The sequence below is a fragment of the Saccopteryx leptura genome, chromosome 1, assembly GCF_036850995.1.
Source record: "Saccopteryx leptura isolate mSacLep1 chromosome 1, mSacLep1_pri_phased_curated, whole genome shotgun sequence".
Lineage (NCBI taxonomy): Eukaryota > Metazoa > Chordata > Mammalia > Chiroptera > Emballonuridae > Saccopteryx > Saccopteryx leptura.
The window spans coordinates 257,181,071-257,201,329 of NC_089503.1; the positions used below are offsets into that span (position 1 = coordinate 257,181,071).

Below are 20,259 nucleotides of genomic sequence, written 5' to 3' on the forward strand. Positions count from 1 at the left end.
ATAGAAACAGACAAACAGCTGTTGGGGTTGGGGGCTGAGTGCTGAACGTGGTAGGTGGAAGAAATGAGCAAATAAAGACCAAAAAGAAAGAGAGAGAGATACTCATGAACACAGACTACAGTGTGGTAATTGCCGGGGAGGTTGAGGCAGGTTGAGGAAGGTATTGTGAGGTCAGGTGGCAATGGGGGAAGGTCATGTGAGGAACCAGGTCCAGGGACTTTGGCTGGAACCACCCACATCCATGCCTGCCAAAAGAAATGACCCAGGAGCACTTTGAAAAAGAATGACTCACCTGACCAGGTGGTGGCGCAGTGGATAGAGCGTCGGACTGGTATGCCGAGGACCCAGGTTCGAGACCCCGAGGTTGCCAGCTTGAGTATGGGCTCATCTGGTTTGAGCAAAAGCTCACCAGCTTGGACCCAAGATCGCTGGCTCGAGCAAGGGGTCACTCGATCTGCTGAAGGCCCGCGGTCAAGGCACATATGAGAAAGCAATCAATGAACAACTAAAGTGTTGCAATGCGCAATGAAAAACTAATGATTGATGCTTCTCATCTCTCCATGCCTGTCTGTCTGTCCCTGTCTATCCCTCTCTCTGACTCTCTCTCTGTCTCTGTAAAAAAAAGAAAAGAAAAAGAATGACTCTCTGTCAGCCAATGAAATTTTGCTACATCATATCAACCCACCATCACCATACCAACGCTATAAATTACCCTCCCTTCCCGGGCGGGGGAGGCTGCGTGACTTCCCTGGCCCTTGTCTCACGGATTAGTGAACTTTGCCCAGGATGCACTCTAAATAAAGTTTTTGATCATCCACACTAGTGGCTATGCCCTTCTTTCTTCCTTGGTGGAAAATACCTTACATTTGGGGTTGAAACCCAGGAGGAGCTTGAGCCCGCAAGGGCTGCTCCTCTCCCCTTACCTTCCCAGGAAGATCAGGACCTCCAACCTCCCACCCACTTTGGCACATGGTGCGGTAAGTCCCCTGCCTCCGGCCTCAGTTCTTTCCATCTCTGAGACTCCCTGTCTGTAATTGCAGCTGGGTCAGGGACCTCCTATCCATTCCGAGTGCATGTGTGCCTGTGGAGACATCTTGGACACTCCCACTCTACCTGACCATCCGGTGGCCAGAGATTGAGTTGCAGGACGCCAATTCTCATCTCTGATCACTCTGAGGCTGAGGGCGGCAATAGAGGCACAGGAATCTAAACCTGACTCAAAAACACCCCTGGGGTGCCTTATCCAGAATCTCTCCCTCCCTAAAGAAGAAGAAACTGATCTTCTTCTCCGATGTGGCCGAACCACAATACCCACTGGATCATCGGAACTAGCTGGCCTCCTGAAAGGACTTTCGATTTTAACATCCTCACCAATTTGCAGAAAGAACTATTGCTAGAGAACTGGGAAATGGTCAGTGATCCCTTACATTCAGGGCTTCTGGTATTTGCGCTCCCATCCTAATCACTGTGTTGCCTGCTCTACAGTGAAGGTCCTTTTAGCCCAGGCATGGCCAACATACAGCCTGTGGGCCAGATCGGCCTGCATAATGAGTTTATGCGGCCTGTGATTAAATTTTTAATATTCTCCACTACTTTAAAATCTCAGCTACTCAGAAGCGGAAGTGTCTTTGATTATTGGAAATTGAGATATTTAAGAAGATAGTGATACACGGAAAAGAATTCCATGTGTGACTAATCTAGGGTTAACTTCCAATAATTGGTTGAATGGATTCGCGATACTTCTTTATTTTTAAAAAAAATTTCATTATAAAGATTTACAATTTTTGTACTCGTCTGTACTCGATATGAACTGTTTGACATTTTGCAGTGATGTGAAACCCACATTCGTTTAGGCGGAGTTTGCCAGTGCGCACCCAAGGTCAAACAATTTGTTATTTTTGTGGTCAAGTGTGCTGAATCAAGTGGCATTGTAGCATAGACAACAGCTGCAGTTGATAACTGAAAACGTGTTCAGGCTGTTTGTAAAACGAAATAATTGTTTTATTTGTGATATAACCCCTTCAAACTCATTCTATTAATTAAATATTGTTTCGATTGATTGCGATACAGTTTGAATATTTATATGGTATGTAATTTAATTTTTATTAAAATATATTTTTATTAAAATAACACTATATTAAAATTTTTTTCACTCACATTTATTCATAGAAAATTACATAATAAAATTTTGTTGTGCTTGCTTCAGCAGCACATATACTAAAATTGGAATGATACAGAGAAGATTAGCATAGCCCCTGCGCAAGGATGACACGCAAATTCATGAAGCGTTCCATATTTAAAAAAAAATTTTTTTTTTTACTTAAATGAATTGTTTTTGTATTTAACATTTTTTAATTTTAATATTTCATCTGGCCCGTGAAAAAAGTTTTCTTTCTAATCTGGCCTGGGGGCAGAAACTGTTGGCCACGCCTGTTTTTGCCAGAGAAACCTCAGCTAAACACTTCGCTCCTGATCTTTTCTCCTTCACTGACCCCTTGAGGAACTCTCTCTCCCTCCTGCCCAACCCCTGGGGGCACCCCTCTCTCGGGACCCCTCTCTGGTCCCTCTGTGGACCTCTTCCACTCGAGTCTCTTCACTCCGAAAAGCCCCCTCTCCTGCTGGCCAGTAGCCCCTCCCTTCTCTGCTGTGTACTTTAGCCCCTTCCCCATCAGGCCGCCCTCCACCGGCCATTGGCCCTCACGTGGGTTTGCAGGGCCCAGCCTCAGTCTTCTGGCAGGAAGGCCTAGCCTTGTCCTGCCTCTGGCTCTGGCATTTCAGGCCAGATCTGGGTGCCAGGCTCCCCAGGAGCCCTCCTCTTCTTATTCTCAGCCCCCAAGCCCCTATCTGAGACCTGATGAACATGGCATTTAAAGCTTTTAATGGTCGGGAGAAAAAGGTCAAGGCTGCTCGCCAGGCCCACATGCAGCAGAAGGTAACTCTTCAAACCCAGGCTCTTGTTGATCTGTGGCCGGCAGAGCAACAGGGGCAAGGCATAGGAGATGCCCGACCCAAGTCCGAGCCACAAAGAGGAACCCCACCAGGAGCTTCCTTTAAATGGTGGCAAAGAGGGTCACTGGGCCCGGCAGTGCCCCTGTCTGAGAGCACCTACCAAGCCCTGCCCTGACTGCAAGCAGCCCAGTCACTGGCAGAGCGATTGCTCCCTTTGGGCAACAGGCTCTTCCTCAGCGCCTCCACACAGAGGACAAGCCACCCAAATGGGAGGCCAAGCCAGCCAGGCGGGCCCATCACTCGAACTCCTCGGCCTCATGGACAATTGACGCGGCCCGGACTCGAAGACCCCCGTCACCCTCGCCAAGCCCAGGGTAATGCTGCAGGTAGCAGGTAAGTCCATCTCATTTCTTGTGGACAAGGGGGTTACCTTCTCTGTTTTGCCATCACACTCTGGACCTCTAGTTCCCTCATGGGTCTCAGTTATGGGAGTGGATGGGACCCCTTCTTTTCCTCTTCGCACACCACCCCTGACATGGAGTTTGGACAGATTCCCCTTTTCACACTCCTTCTTAGTTATGCCCTCATGCTCTGTACCCCTCCTGGGTACTCTCAGAGCCACTATCCAGCTGACAGCATCTTTCCACCCACTTACTTCTACCACTCCTGACTGAAGGCTCTCCCACTACCACAGATCACCCTAACCCAATCACACCCCCTATTACACCAGATGTTGTCAACCCTCAAGTCTGGGACACTTCTACCCCTGTAGTAGCAACCCACCACCCACCCGTTCACATCCGCTTAAAGAATCCCTACCAATTCCTATCTGGACCCCAATTCCCTATTTCAGCAAGTCACAGTCAGGGCCTTAAACCAATAATTACCCACTCTTGAACCAAGGCTTACTCATCCCCACGGACTCTCCCTGCAACACCCCCATCCTTCCTGTTCGAAAACCTTCAGGGGCTTATCACCTCGTACAAGACTAATGCCTAATCAACGAGGCAGTAGTTCTCCTCCATCCAGTAGTCCCTAATTCCTACACATTATTGCCACACATTCCCTCAGACATCACTCACTTCATGGTCCTAGACCTCAAGGATGCCTTCTTTACCATTCCTCTACACCCTGACTCTTACTTTCTGTTTGCCTTTACTTGGACTGACCCGGACACTAACGCAGCCCAACAGCTTATGTGGACTGTCCTACCCCAGGGGTTCAGGGACAGCCCACACCTGTTTCGGCAGGCACTAGCTCGGGATCTAGATGCATGCAATCTCAAAGGGCCCACTACCAAGGGCTCCCCCATAATCAATGCTACCCTCATTTCTAAACTTTTGCAGGCATTACAGCTTCCCACTGAGGTGGCTGTGGTACATTGTAGGAACCATCAAACCTCTCAGGACCCAGTGGCCTTGAGATGCTCAGGCTGACGTGGTGGCTCAAAACCTCACCCTGGAGCCTCCCCCACTCCTCTCATGTTTCTCTCCACCTCCTTGAAACCTTCCTACACTCCTGAGGAAGAACAGGCCTTCCAGGGATGGATATTTCTCGGGGATAGAATTGCCTTACCACAAGGACAGAGTGAATTAAAGCAGGGAGCAATGCTGTTATTATATCAATGAGACTGGCCTGATGGAAGAAAATATCAATGTCCTCAACTGTCTGCAAGAGAAACTGCACAAGGACCTCTCTTCCTACAACCTGCTTAACTCCTGGTGGCAGCCACTCATCCTCACCTGGGTTGCCCCTGTCCTCTTCTAATTATCAGCATATTACTCATGTTTGCTCCTTTTTTTCCTTAGATTCTTATAGGGCTGCATCCATGAGGTTTCTCGAGTCACGGTCAACCAGATGCCCCTACATCCATATACGTGACTCCCCTCAGAGCCACCCCTTCCGACCTCCCTTCCCCATGACACCTTAACCAGCAGGAAGTAGCCAGATGAATAGCGGTGCCCCTATCTAACATAAAAGGTCAGAATGTGAGGTCGGTTGGCAATGGGGGAAGGTCACGTGAGAAACCAGGTCCTGGGACTTTGGCTGGAACCACCCACATTCATGCCCGCCAAAAGAAATGGCCCAGGAGCACTTTGAAAAAGAACGACTGTCTGTCAGCCAATGAAATTTTACCACGTCATATCAACCCGCCACCACCATACGAACACTATAAATTAACCCCCCCCCCCCCCCAGCGGGGGAGGCTGCGCAATTTCCCTGGCCCCTGTCTCACGGACCAGTAAACTTCGTCAGGGATGCCCTCTAAATAAAGCTTTTGCTAGCCCACACATGGTGGCTACGCCCTTCTTTCTTCCTCGGCAGAGAATACCTTACAGGTATAGGGGTGAGAAACGGTGATGGATGAAGACTTAAATTGGAGGGGGTAAGCACACAATATGGTGTATAGAGATGTAGAATCAGGCACATGAAACCTGCATAATTGTTAACCATTGTCACCCCAATAAATTCAATTAAAAAAAATTACATACACAAAAGATTCCTGGTGGAGTAAACCTAAAATTATCTATACCTGACTCTAACACAGAGCCACAGCCTAGTGACTCAAACTGTGGTCTACAGAGCAGGAGGACCTGCAAATCAACATCACCAGGGAGATGTCAGAAATTCAGTCCCTGGCCTACTAGAGACTGAGAAATCAGAATCTGCATTTGAGCTACAAGCTTTGGTGATTTGTATGCACACTGAAGTGGACAAGAGCTAGTCTAGAATAGGTGTTTTCACCTTGTCGCTGGTGACACTTGGGGCTCAGTACCTATTGGGGTTGGGTGCTGTCTTGTGCATTTGGTGTTTAGCAGCCTCCCTTCAGACATTACAAACATCCCCAGTGCAAAGTCATCTCTGTTTGAGAACCACAGCCCCAGAATCTCAGAACTGGAAGCATTCTAACTCCAATCATAACCCCACCCCTTTCTTGGTTTGTACTCTTGAGCACAACATTCAATCCCTCTGGGCCCCATTTCTGTACTGGGGAAGGTACTGGCTCATAAAATGCATTTCTGTAAAACAAAAATATGACAATCGATATAATGTGCTAAGCTGGGTTAAGGTGCATAAAATATAAATGTATCTCCTATATTTAGGAAACTTTATAATGAAGGAGTAAATGGCAGCTCTTGTAATATAACTATAAACTCCTAATTATTTTGGCTAAATGATCATGAAGCCAAGGAATATAGTGCCCAAGGTTTTATACTACCCCCCCCAAATGTCTCCCCTTTCTTAAAGAGGGAAATAGTAATTTTCTAGAGATATCAGGGGTTGTGTCCCTGATAAATCAATGCTTTGAACACCCAAAGACCAGTGAGACAAATTTCTCACTACTAGACTTATTTTTTTCAAATATAGATTACATTCAATATTACTTTGAATTGGTTTCAGGTGTACAGTGTAGCGGTTACACAATTATATACTTTACATAAGGTTCCTCACCAATATTCCCAGTACGCAACTGGTTTATCCAGTTATTCCAATATTATTGGCTATATTCTAATGCTGTAGTTTACATTCCTGTGACTACTAATTTGTACTTCTCAATCCCTTCACCTTTTCCCCCCAGTTCCAGAAACTTCTTCCCATATGACAATCACCAGACTGATCTCTGTTTCAATTTTTTTCTTCAGATTCCACACGTAAGTGAAATCACATGGTATTTGTCTTTTCGTGACTGATTTATTTCACTAAGCATATACTCTCTAGGTCCGTCTTTCAGAAACTTTAGCTCAGACTTGGGACTGGAAAGTGTAGACGTCAGAGAGCAGGACAGTTCATGGAGAAGGACTAGTCAAAACTGTACTCACCTGGCTTATTACATAGTCTCTTAGGAACAGAGAATCAGCAGGAAAACTTTCCATTCTGTCCAGACCAGTGTATCCAAGGGGAATCATGTGAGTAACAAGAATTAAATGTGCCTAATGAGCAGACAGAGAGCAATAAATAGCTCCTCTACTGCAGACCCTCAGCATGAGCACCTTTGGTGGAACAGGATGGAGTTGTTGATTTTGGAGTCCCAAATCTGTCTGGGGAAACCAATGCTTGAGCACTCCTTGTTGTCTTGTCTGGGACAGAGCTTTGATCTCCATCATCAGTTGCTCAGGTTATCTTCCTCTCAGAGTTCCCATGCAGGTGAGTCTCAGCACAGCAGATGTGGCAGGAGAGGATCAGAGAGACTGGAAGCCAAGAACTTGCACCTGAAGTCACCTGAGAACCATTTCAACATAGCCTAAATACCAGAGATCACTATGGTTGTTGGCCAGCTTTACTAATAAATGAATTTGCTTATTCAGGATTCTAAAAGGAAAGTGAGCATTGCACTAAAAAATGCAAGTGTCAATATTGACAATTAAAAGGTATTAATGCAAGACAAATTAAGAGAGGGAATTGGAGGTGTAAAGTTCTTCCAGTGGCAGAACTTATGTTCAAGGATTTCATTAATGAGTAAGAATAGACAATTATTCGCTGTGAAGGAATATGCAGTGATGTGAGGGCATTTTAAACATTTTCTGATGGGACATATTAGACTATGTTTCCATATGGATGAGAAAACTCCAGATCGAGAAAGGCTTGCAAACACACCTTTACACAGCAGTGTATGAGACACACAGTTCACAGTATCTTCTCTCACTCTGGCAATTCACATGAAAATATATTTATTTGGTAGGCGAAAATGTGTATATTAAGGAGGTTCACTTTGTAATTATTCCATTACCTGTGAGGCTGAGTAATAAAATTTGTGGGTTTGTTAGCTATTTAAAGTCACTATTAAATTTTTTTGGGAGTAAGGTTTTGCTTTACTTATTTATTTATATTAAATTATAGTTGGCATACAATATTATAACACTCACTATTGTGTCCACCTCTAAGTTCTTTGCTTTTGGATAGTGTTAGAAGAGTCTCTTTTTTTCTTTTTTGTTTGTTTGCTTATTTAAGCAGTCTGTATACAATATAACAGTAGTTTTAAGTGTACAATACAGTGATTCAACATTTATATGTATTACAATGTGATCACCACACTAAGTCTTTTTTTTTCTGTACCCTTCTGAAGCTGGAAACGGGGAGAGACAGTCAGATAGACTCCCGCATGCGCCCGACCGGGATCCACCTGGCACTCCCACCAGGGGGCGACGCTCTGCCCACCAGAGGGTGATGCTCTGCCCCTCCGGGGCGTCGCTCTGTTGCGACTAGAGCCATCCCCAGCGCCCGGGCCATCCTTGCTCCAATGGAGCCTCGCTGTGGGAGGGGAAGAGAGAGACAGAGAGGAAGGAGAGGAGGAGGGGTGGAGAATCAGATGGGCGCCTCTCCTGTGTGCCCTGGCCGGGAATCGAACCTGGGACCTCTGCACGCCAGGCCGACGCTCTACCACTGAGCCAACCGGCCAGGGCCTCCACACTAAGTCTTATAATCAACTGTCACTGTGCAAACTTGTCACAATATTATTAACTATATTCCCTTATTCCATTTTTTATTAGATTGTTTCTAACAAATAATTGGAATTTTTTTACACACACAGTTTTCCTTTTAGTTCTTTTATGTAAGTGCAAATGTATTTGTGAAGAATGTATAAAGTTCATAAATTTTGTGTGGCCCAATCAGTCCTACTGTGTTCCCTCCATTCCATTAAAATTTTTTTAATTGAACTGTAATTGACATAAAAATATTATATTAGTTTTAAGTGTACAGCATAATGATTTCATATTTGTATATATTGCAAAATATCCTCCACAATAAGTCTAATTAATATCTGTCACCACACAGATACAATTTTTTTTTCTTGTGATAAGGACGTTTTCTTTTTAATGTTTATTTTATTGATTTTAGAAAGTGAGGAAGGGAGAAAAGGAGAGAGAGACACAGGGATATCGATCTCCTCCTATATGTACCCTGACTGAGAATCAAACCTAGCAACTTCTGCACTTTGGGATAACACTCTAACCAACCAAGCTATCTGGTCAAGGCTGTAATAAGGACTTTTAAAATTTACTCTCTATCAACTTTCAAATACACAGTATACAGTATTATTGACTACAGTCACCCTGCTGTGTTTTACAACCCATCATTGCTTTTTTATTTTCATTTTCTTACTGAAAGAATTGAATAAAACACAATAATTCTTAATGTGTATTCACATGGAAAAAGAACTTCTAAAATGAATGGCATTACAGATGTCTTAAAGGAGACCAGATCATAACCAAATATGAAAATTAACTTTTGTTTTGTGACAGAGACAGAGAGAGAGAGAGACAGAAAGAGGGACAGATGGGACAGACAGACAGGAAGGGAGAGAGATGAGAAGCATCAATTCTTCGTTGCGGCACCTTAGTTGTTCATTGATTGCTTTCTCATATGTGTCTTGACCAGGAGGCTACAGCAGAGCAAGTGACCCCTTGCTCAAGCCAGTGACCTTGGGCTTCAAGCCAGCTACCTTTGGGCTCAAACCAATGACCATGGAGTCGTGTTTATGATCCCACGCTCAAGCCAGAGACCCCACGCTCAAGCTGGTGAGCTCGCACTCAACCCGTATGAGCCTGTGCTCAAGCCGGTGACCTTGGGGTTTTAAACCTGGGTGCTCTGTGGCCCAGTCTGATGCTCTATCCACTGTGCCACCGTCTGGTCAGGCCAGAAATTAATTTCTTGATTCTAAAATATAGATGGTAGCATTGTGCTAGGTTACTAATGCTTGCTTGTGTGAAAATTAGTCATGTACTTTTTCTATATTCTGGTAGTCACCTCAACCACATGGAATTAGGGAACCTTACAGGAGTTTCAAAGTTTCTTCTCCTGGGACTGTCAGAGGCACCAGAACTACAGCCCCTCATATTTGGGCTTTTCCTGTCCATGTACCTGATCACTGTATTGGGAAATCTGTTCATCATCCTGGCCGCCAGCTCAGACTCCCACCTCCACACGCCCATGTACTTCTTCCTCTGCAACCTGTCCCTGGTGGACAACTGCTTCACCTCCACCACTGTCCTGAAGATGCTGCTGAACATCCACACTCAGAACAGAGTCATAACCTATGAAGGCTGCATCACCCAGATATATCTTCTTATACTCTTTGCAGTGATGAACATATTTCTCCTGACTGTGATGGCCTATGACAGGTTTGTGTCCATCTGCCAGCCCCTGCACTACACGGTCATCATGAATTCCCAGCTGTGTGGACTGCTGGTTCTGGTATCCTGGATCATTAGTGTCCTAGATTCCTTGTTACATAGCTTAATGACGTTGAGACTGTCTTTCTGTGAAGACTTGGAAATCCCCCACTTTATCTGTGAACTCAATCAGATGATTCAACTTGCCTGCTCTGACACTTTTCTTAATAACATGGTCATCTATGCAGCAGCTCTCCTGATGGCAGGTGGTCCTTTCGCTGGGATCCTTTAGTCTTTCTTACTCTAAGATATTGTCCTGCATACTTGGAATGTCATCAGCTCAGGGGAAGTATAAAGCATTTTCTTCTTGTGCGTCTCACTTCTCAGTTGTCTCCTTATTTTACTGTACATTGCTAGGCATGTACCTCAGCTCTGCTGCTATCCACAGCTCACACTCAGGTGCAACAGCCTCAGTGATGTATGCCGTGGTCACACCCATGCTGAACCCTTCATCTACAGTCTCAGGAACAAAGACATCAAACAGGCTCGAAAGCATTCTTTGTGAAGGAAACTACAATCAGGCCAGTTGTCCTAGACTGAAGAAGAGCTCATGATTGCAGAGGTCAAAGGCTCAGAAGTCAGATATTCAGTTATTTTCAGACTGGAAATATAATCTTCTCTTTCTATTTACTTCCTGGAATTTCCATTTATTTAAATTCAACTTTTCTATACAATTTAAAAAACCATTTTATTAAGCTTTCTGCTGTTATACAATCTCTCCCTTTGTCCTTTTTCTTAACTTTACAAAGATTTTCCCAATATGATCAGAAATATTTGGAAATTCCAGCTCATTTTATGGGCAACATGGATTTCTTAAGAATAATTTCTTCTCAACTGACATATATCATAGTAAGTAATTTGTTCTTTTTTAATAGATAGAATAGTCGTAAGTGGTATTACTCATGTGGAAAAAACTTTTTTTGGCTACTAAGTTGTGGATATAAAAGGGCCATGTACTAACCTTGACATGCCCAGGGGAGGCCTACATGGCACACCTTGAAAACTCAGAGACCTAGGGCAACCATATAGGAAGATCTGAATATTAAAATTTCTGATTAAAAGCAGATCATGGCATGTAGGAATATCCTAGACCTATAACTTTCTTGACAAAGGTCAAACTTTGCCATAAAGTGAACCTGTGGATTGTAATTATGTATCTAAAATAACATACCTTTAAATTGTCAGAGTAATTGTTTTTTCTTTAGAATTCTCAGGGCACAAAATCACATTGTAGCACAAGACCACAGAACATCTTATTGTTATCTTGTCCCTGAATACATTTTCTATGTGCAAATATTAATTGTTAACTACCCTGTACCAACAAATATAAAAATACTTGTCTCTCCATCTTGTTCCTTATTTAATCTGAGAGATTTCACTGCTTTGCTTTCTCCCAGCTTCCTCATCTACCACCAATGAATTTCAAGTAACATCCCCACATCTCTTCCTTTGATTCTAATTTATAAAAAAGCCGTAAAACGGCCATTCTCTGGAGCATAGTTTCTTTTCTTTGTTTATTTAGAAAATTAAGTTTAACAGTGTGACATTGATCAACAAGGGCTCATAGATTTCAGGTAAATATCTCCACATCATTTAAACAGTCGATTATGTTGTATACCCATCTCCCAAAGTCAAATCATTTTCTGTCACCTTATATTTGTCCCTCCTTATACCCTTCAGCAACACCCCCTCTTCACTCCTCCTCCATATCCTTCTCCTCCTGATAACCACAGCACTCTTATTTATGTCCATGACTCTGTTTTGTATTCCACCTATGTGTGAAATCATATAGTTTTTAGCGTTTTCTGATTTACTTATTTCACTAAGTATAATGTTCTCAAGGTCCATCCAAGTTATCATAAATGTCACTATGTCATCATTTCTTATGGCTGAGTAGTATTCCATTGTATATATGTACCACTTCTTCTTTATCAAATCCTCTATCAAGGGACACTTTGGTTGTTTCCATGTCTTGGTTACTGTGAAAAATGCTGCAATGAATATAAGAATGCATGTGTCTTTATGAACCATTGTTTTTGAGTTTTGGGGGTATAGACCCAGTAGAAAGATTGCTGGATCATATAGTAGTTCTATTGTTAATTTTATGAGGAACCACCATACTTTCTTCCATAACGGTTATACTAATTTGTGTTCCTACCAGAAGTGAATGAGGGTTCTTTTTTCCTCCACAGCCTCTCCAAAACTTATTACCTGTCTTGTGATAATAGCCAATTTAATGGGTGTGAGGTAGTATCTCATTGTGGTTTTGATTTACAGTTCTCTAATAGCTTGTGAAGATGAGGATTTTTTCATGTATCTGTTGACCATTGTGTGTCTTCTTGGGAGAAGTGTCTGTTCAGGTCCACTCCCCATATTTTTATCTGATTGTTTGTTTGTTGAACTTTGTGAGTTCTGTTTTGTTGTTAGCTTCATTTGCTGTGCAGAAACTTTTTAGTTTGATATAGTCTCATTCATTTATTTTTGCCTTTATTTCCCTTGCCTTTGAGCTCAAATTCATAAATCGTTTTCTATGGCCAAGGTCCATGAGTTTAGTACAGGAGACGGGAACCTATGGCTCGGGAGCCAAGTGTGGCTCTTTTGATGGCTGCATCTGGCTCGCAGACAAATCTTTAATAAAAAAAATATTCAATAAATGGACGTTGGCAGCCGAGCCCGAAATAGTCGAAACGTACGGGTCTGCTTGTTCCGTTGCGTTTCCTTCCTTTTCGGCTCCACGCTCCGGGCGGCGGCTGCGGGGGAGCCTGTGCTGGCGGCCTGCCCTCCTCCCTGGCGCCCGCCCCTCTGCCCGCGGTCCGCGCGATGCCCTCTGTTGGTCGGCCGCTCCTGGGCAGGTGGCGGCGCCACGAACTTGGTCGCCAAGCAGCGGATCTACATGGCAAACGAAAAGCACAGCAAGAACGTCACCGAGCGCGACAACGTCGCCAAGACCTAGAGAAATGCTCCCAAGAAGAAGGCGTCCGTAGGACCCTGGTTATTGGCTCTCTTCATTTTTGCTGTTTGTGGTTCTGCAATTTTCCAGATTATTCAAAATATCAGGATGGGCATGTGAAGTGACTGACCTTATGATGTTTCCATTCTCCTGTGAGTTTTAACTTGAACTCATTCCCTATTTTTGATACCCTGGTTAAAAACAATTCAGTAAATCATCCTGCCTCAGAATGAGTTTTCATATCATCATTCATCTGTCATTCCAAGGTTTCTTCACAAGTCATTCCAAGTTTTCTAGTTCACACCACAGTGCCTTGCAAAAGCACCACATGATTAAAGCAATAAAATTTGATTGTTAAGCTTTAAAAAATAATAATAATAACATTAAAAATATAAAACATTCTCATGTATTACAACAATAATGTTATTAAAAAGAATTCAGAGACTTATTGTGCTTTAAAAGTGTTGGTCTTACATAAAATGCACACATTTACTTGTATTTAGTGTTAAACATATTGTATGGCTCTAACAATTACATTTTAAAATATGTGGCGTTCATGGCTCTCTCAGCCAAAAAGGTTCCTGACCTCTGGTTTAGTACTTATGTTTTTTTCTATGGATTTTATTTTTTCAGATCTTATATTTAGGTCTTTGATCTATTTTGAATTAATTTTTGTGCAGGGGGACAAACTATGGTCAAATTTTATTCTTTCACATGTGGCTTTCCAATTTTTCCAGCACCATTCATTGAAGAGGCTTTCTTTTCTCTATTGTGTGTTTTTGGCTCCTTTGTTGAAGATGATTTGTTCATATATATGTGGTTTTATTTCTGGCTCTCGATTCTGTTCCATTGGTCTGTATGTCTGTTTTCCTGCCAATACCATGCTGTTTTGATTACCATGGCTCTGTAATATAATTTGAAGCCAGGTATTGTAATGCCTCCAGCTTTGTTCTTTTTTTCTTGGGATTGCTTTGGCTATTAGGGGTTTTTATGGTTCTACACAAACCTGGTGATTTTTTGTTTTATTTTTTAAAAATGACATTGGGATTTTGATAAGGATTGCATTAAATGTGTATATTGCTTTGGGTAATATGGGCATTTAAAGTAAGTTGAGCTTTCCAATTTATGAACATAGAATATTTTTTAATTTCATTGTGTCTTTTTCAGTTTCTTTAATAATGTCTTATAGTTTTCAGTATATATATCTTTTACATTCTTTGTTAAGTTTATTACTAGATATTTTATTTATTTATTTTTTTGTTGCAACTGTAAAAGGGATTAGTTTTTTTAGTTCATTTTCAAAGTTTCATCCTTGGTGTATAGGAAAGCAATAGGCTTCTGTATATTGATTTTGTATTTTGTGACTCGACTCTATTGGTTTATTATTTTTAATAGTTGTTTGGTGGAGTCCTTGGGGTTTTCTATATACAGGATCATAACATCTGCAAAAAGTGATATTTTTACTTCTTAATTTCCCGATATGGATTAAAAAAATTTTTTTTCTTGCCTGATTGCTCTGGATAAAACTTCCAGAACTATGTTGGATAAGAGTGGAAAGATTAGACAGCCTTGCCTTATTCTTGATTTTAGAAGAAAAGTCTTCAATTTTTTTACCATTTAGTATATTAGCTGATGGTTTGTCATATATGGCTTTTCTTATGTTGATGTACTTTCCTTTTATGCCCATATTGGGAAAGAGGAAGCAAAGGTATCATTTTTTACAGATGATATGGTCCTGTATATAGAAAACCCAAAGACCACCAAAAAACTATTAAAAATAATAAACCAATACAGCAGAGTTGCAGGATACAAAATCAATATACAGAAGTCTATTGCTTTCCTATACACCAAGGATGAAACTTCCAAAAATGAACTAAAAAGATACAATTCTTTTTTTTGCAACAAAATATAAATTAAATTCCTAGGAGTAAACTTAATAAAAGATGTGAAGGACCTAGATACTAAAAATTACAAAGTATTATTGAAAGAAATGGAAAAGACACAATGAAATGGATAAGTATTCCATGTCCATGGATTGGAAGGATCAACATATTTAAAATGGTCATATTACCCAAAGCAATATACACATTTAATGCAATCCTTATCAAAATCTCAATGTCATTTTTAAAAAATAGAACAAAAAAATCACCAGATTTGTATAGAACCATAAAAACCTTGAATAGCTAAAGCAATCCTGAGGAGAAAGAATGAAGCTGAGGTATCACTGACTTCAAATTATACTATAGAGCCACAGTAATTAAAATAGATGGTTTTGGCAGGAAAACAGAAATATAGACCAATGGAAGAGAATCAAGAGCCCAGAAATAAAACCACATATATATAAACAAATCATCTTCAACAAAGAAGCCAAACACACAATAGAGAAAAGAAAGCCTCTTCAATAAATGGTGCTGGAAAAATTGGAAAGCCACATGTGAAAGAATAAAATTTGACTATAGTTTGTCCCCCTGCACAAAAATTAATTCAAAATAGACCAAAGACCTAAATATAAGATGTGAAAGAATAAAGTTCATAGAAGAAAACATAGGTATTAAATTCATGGACCTTGGCCATAGAGAATAATTTATGAATTAGAGCTCAAAAGCAAGGGAAATAAAGGCAAAAATAAATGAATGGGACTATATCAAACTAAAAAGATTTTGCACAGCAAAAGAAACTTGCAACAAAACAAATAGGCAGCCAAGTAAATGGGAGATGATATTTGCAAACAACAGTCCCGAGAGGGGTTAATATCCAAAATATATAATATAAAGAACTCAAAAAGGTCTTCAACAAACAATCAGATAAAAATATGGGGAGCAAACCTGAACAGACACTTCTCCCAAGAAGACACACAAATGATCAACAGATATATGAAAAAACTCTCATCTTCACTAGCGATTTGAGAAATACAAATCAAAACTATAATGAGATATCATTGCATACCTGTTAAATTGGCTATTATCACAAGATAGGTAATAACAAGTATTTGAGAGGCTGTGGATAAAAAGGAACTCTCATTCAGTGCTGGTGGGAATGCAAATTAGTACAACCACTATGGAAGAAAGTATGGTGGCTTCTCATAAAATTAACAATAGAACTACCATATGAACCAGCAATTCCTCTACTGGGTATCTACACCTAAAACTTAAAAACAATGGTACATAAAGACACATGCACCCCCATGTTTATTTCAGCATTGTTCACAGTGGCCAAGACATGAAAACAACCAAAGTGTCCCTTGATAGAGGATTTGATAAAGAAGAAGGGGTACATACATACAATGGAATACTACTCAGCCATAAGAAATGATGACATAGTGACATTTATGACAACATGGATGGACCTTAAAAACATTCTACTTAGTGAAATAAGTAAATTAGAAAAAGCTAAGAACTGTATAATATCACACATAGGTGGGATATAAAACTGAGACCCATGAACATAAATAAAGGTGAAATGGTTACCAGGGGGAGGGGGATGTGGAGGAGGGTGATTGGGGAGGAAGTGGGGGAAAGTGTGTAAAGAGAAACATATATAAGATGATGGAAAATGATTTGCCTTTGGGTGATGGGTGTACAACATAATCAACAGTTCAAATGCTATAGAAATATTTACCTGAAACCTATGTACTCTTATTGATCAATGTCACCCTGTTAAAGTTAATTTTCTAAATAAAATTTAAAAATTAAAATAAGAAATAAAAGAATAAAATACACTGTAAAAAAAAAAGAAAACTCCTATTGCCTAATGATATCATAACCATGTTAACATTGTAGTGCACTCATTACCACTGTTACAGTTACCTACAATATTCAGTAAGGTAACATGATGTACAGGTTACAGCCAAGGAACTATAGCAGAGCAGAATTTTTCAAAAATATGTCTGGCATATTGATTATTTTAGGTTGGTTAATTTTAAGAACAGCAAACATGGAAGAAGGTCTGAAAACCAAGTACATGTTACCATCTGTAAAGATATATACATTTGTAAGGAAAATCTACACTTGTAAGGGTGTCTCCTTGCCTGTATCAGGATGAGGGGCAATTACCTCATCTCTAGAAACTCTTACAAATGCAGAAGACAATTACTTAAAACTGCAAAATAGGCCTTGGCCGGTGGCTCAGGGGATAGAGTATCAGCCCAGTTTATGGATGTCCCAGGTTCAATTTCCAGTCAGGGCACATAGGAGAAGTGACCATCTGCTTCTCTTTCCCACCTTCTTCCCCTTCTTCCTCTCTTCCTACCTTGCAGCCACTGGCTCAGCTGGTTCAAGCGTGGCCCAGGCGCTGAGGATAGCTCAGTTGGTCCAGGTGTGACAGCCTCGGGTGATAAAAATAGCTTGGTACTGGAGCATCAAGCCCAGATGGGGTAGCCCGGTGGATCCCGGTTGAGGCGCATTTGGGAGTCTGTCTCACTATCTCCTCTCCTCTCTCCTAAAACAAACAAACAAACAAACACTGCAAAAACAGCCTTGCCTGTGATGGTGCAGTAGCTAGAGTGTTGGCTTGGAACACTGAGGTTGCTTGTTCAAAACCCTGAGCTTGCCTGGTCAAGGCATATATATATGACAAGCAATCAATGAGCAACTAAAGTACATAACTATGAGTTGATACTTCTCATCACAACCTCCCCTTCTCTCTGTAAAATCAATCAATTGATTTCTTTTAATTTAAAACTGCAAAACAACTTACCCTGTTTACTGTGCTTGTTTTGGTAACTTCCTATAACTGACTGTACCCATCATCACTACTGTCTCCAGCTAAAGATGTGAGTTAAGCTGGTAGCTCAGGCCATTTTAGGGAGTTACTCAGTTTTTCTGGATCTCTTCCATGTTTACAGGAGGTATACATGTTATTAAACATTTTTTATTTTTCTACTATTAATTTGTCAGCCAAGAACCTGGAAGGGTGGAGAGAAATCGTTTGTCTTCCCCTACAGAACAATAAGCTACAACATATAGCCCAGCTGTGTACTTCTTGGCTGTAGCATCTAGGTTTGTGTAAGTGCACTTTATGATGTCACAGGACCACAACTCTGCTATTAAAAGAGTGGTCTTCAGACCAGAACCTGCATCTCCCTTGTGCTTAAAAAAATGCAGACTCTCTGGACTAAACAGGACCTGCTGAATTCAGTATCTGCACTTGAACTAGCATCCCGGGTGACTCATATGCACAAAGAAGTTGAGAAGTGCTGGTCTAGACTAGGATTTCTCACCTTTTCCTGTTGGCATAGTTATTTGTGTTGGGTGTTGTAGGTGTTCAGCAGCCTCTCTGTAGACATTGTCAAATATCTTCAGGAGCAAAATGATCTCAGGTAGAGAGCCACTAGAGCAGAATTTGTAAATTGGAATCAAACCAACAGATATCAATCAAGACCCACCTTCACTTTGTTTATAACTCTGAGCAGATCACTAAGCTCCTTCAAGCCCCATTTCTGCAGAGGGGAATGAAGTTCAACATAGTAATAGCTTATAGAATGAACTTTTCAAAAAATTAAATCAGATTAAGTCCATAAGGTATCAAAATGTATCTCTTATAATTAACAAATATTTATAATAAGGAAATAAATGACAGCTCTTAACTTGCGAAATAAGTACAGAATTCCTAATCATTTTGACAGATGTGTCAGTAAGCCAAAGAATATGGTGCTCAAGATTCCATATCAAAGGAACACAGTTCTCGTCTTGTTGGAGAGGAAATAGCAATTCTCTAGAAACATCAGAACTGTGTCCCCATCTTATATCAGGGCTTTAAGGATCAAAGGGACCTACTCCTGATGGGATCTATATATCTGACATTGGAGAAAATGTTAACTCAGTGGAGGAATAAGTCTTTAGGAATTTAGACTTCTGGGAAGCAAATGAGGTCCAAGACAAGTAGTCATAAAAACTAAATTCACCTGACTTTTAATATGGTCTTTTGGGATCAGAGAATCATTAGGAAAATTTTTCTATTATTTCTTCCAGATGCCCAGGGGAAATCACATGCTTAGAAGTTGGCATAATACAAGGGAAATGTGCCTGATTAGTGATATAGAGAGAGCTGTAAATATCTCCCCTGTGCAGTCCCTCAGCTTGTACAACATTGGTGGACAGGACATAGTTGGTGCTGATGATTCTTAAGGTGGCTCAGGAACTGATACTTCACTCATTCCTGCTGTCTTGTGTGGGGACAGAGCTTCGGTTTCCACTATTAACCATCCAGGAGCAATTCAGACTTCCACACAGACACCTTCCTCTCAGAGACCCCATCCAGGTGAGTCTGGAAGCCCAGTAGGTATATCAGGAAAGGGTCAGAGAGGATGGAACCTGAGAACTTTTACTTGTGTCACTGTGTCTCTGGTCAGCCTAGCCCGGAGACCAGATATCTCTGTTTGTATTCTAAGTTAAGTAATTAATTTATGAATAATTTACTTAATATGTTAATAAGGTTATATCTGTTTGAATCTCTAATACACAACCCTTAGTTAGCAATTAAGAAATGGAAATAAGAGTCCCCCTGAGGACACTGTAGAATTAGTAAGATGTGTAAAATGATTGCAGTAAAATGACAGCACATCTGAGGACTTCTGCTATTTGGGGAGAAGGAAAGAGAGTGTTAGATGTGGAAGATGGTGCTGTGAAGTCAGAGTGTTTGTGTTAAATTTCTAAGATGAAATGCATTGAGCACGTTTATATTCATTGAAAAGATCCAGACAAATGAGTGTAGATAAAACCTTGCAACAGCAGTTAGTAAGACATACGTTGCAGTCTCTTCTCTCATGCTGGGTATTCCCATGAAAAAAAGTTTAGTAAGTGTAAAAAGGCATACTAGTTTTACTTCATTACCGACCAGGTAGCATATATTTGGGGTTTTGTACCCTTTGACTTTCTCCATTGGAACAGTGAGTAGAAGTTCCTATCCCATACTCAGCTTTACCTGCAGTAGTCATTTTTCTATACTTTGAATGAGAAATTCTGCCATGCACTTGGGGAATATAAGTTGAAGACTGACCAACTTCTAGTGAAAAAGTATAGTGTGCTGAAAACAAAGTTTTTATTATTTAGTGATGGCAAAATTAAGCTCACACATTGTACCTTAAATCTTAATGCTGCAAAGGCATCTCAGGCCACAGCATTTCTATTAGGCAAACAGGACTTCACTGTACTGGTTGATGAGATGGAATGTCTCCACATTGTTTAAAAT

General features: G+C 41.0%; 1 non-coding gene and 1 pseudogene across 1 annotated transcript; both read left to right on the forward strand.

The window, feature by feature from the left end:
- The first annotated feature begins 2,193 nt into the window (after positions 1 to 2,193).
- Positions 2,194 to 2,300, forward strand: LOC136390198 (U6 spliceosomal RNA). The gene has a single exon (XR_010748631.1). It is a non-coding gene; the product is annotated as a U6 spliceosomal RNA (small nuclear RNA).
- A 7,405-nt stretch (positions 2,301 to 9,705) lies between these two features.
- Positions 9,706 to 10,661, forward strand: LOC136388303 (olfactory receptor 7A17-like; annotated as a pseudogene).
- Positions 10,662 to 20,259: the final 9,598 nt, after the last annotated feature.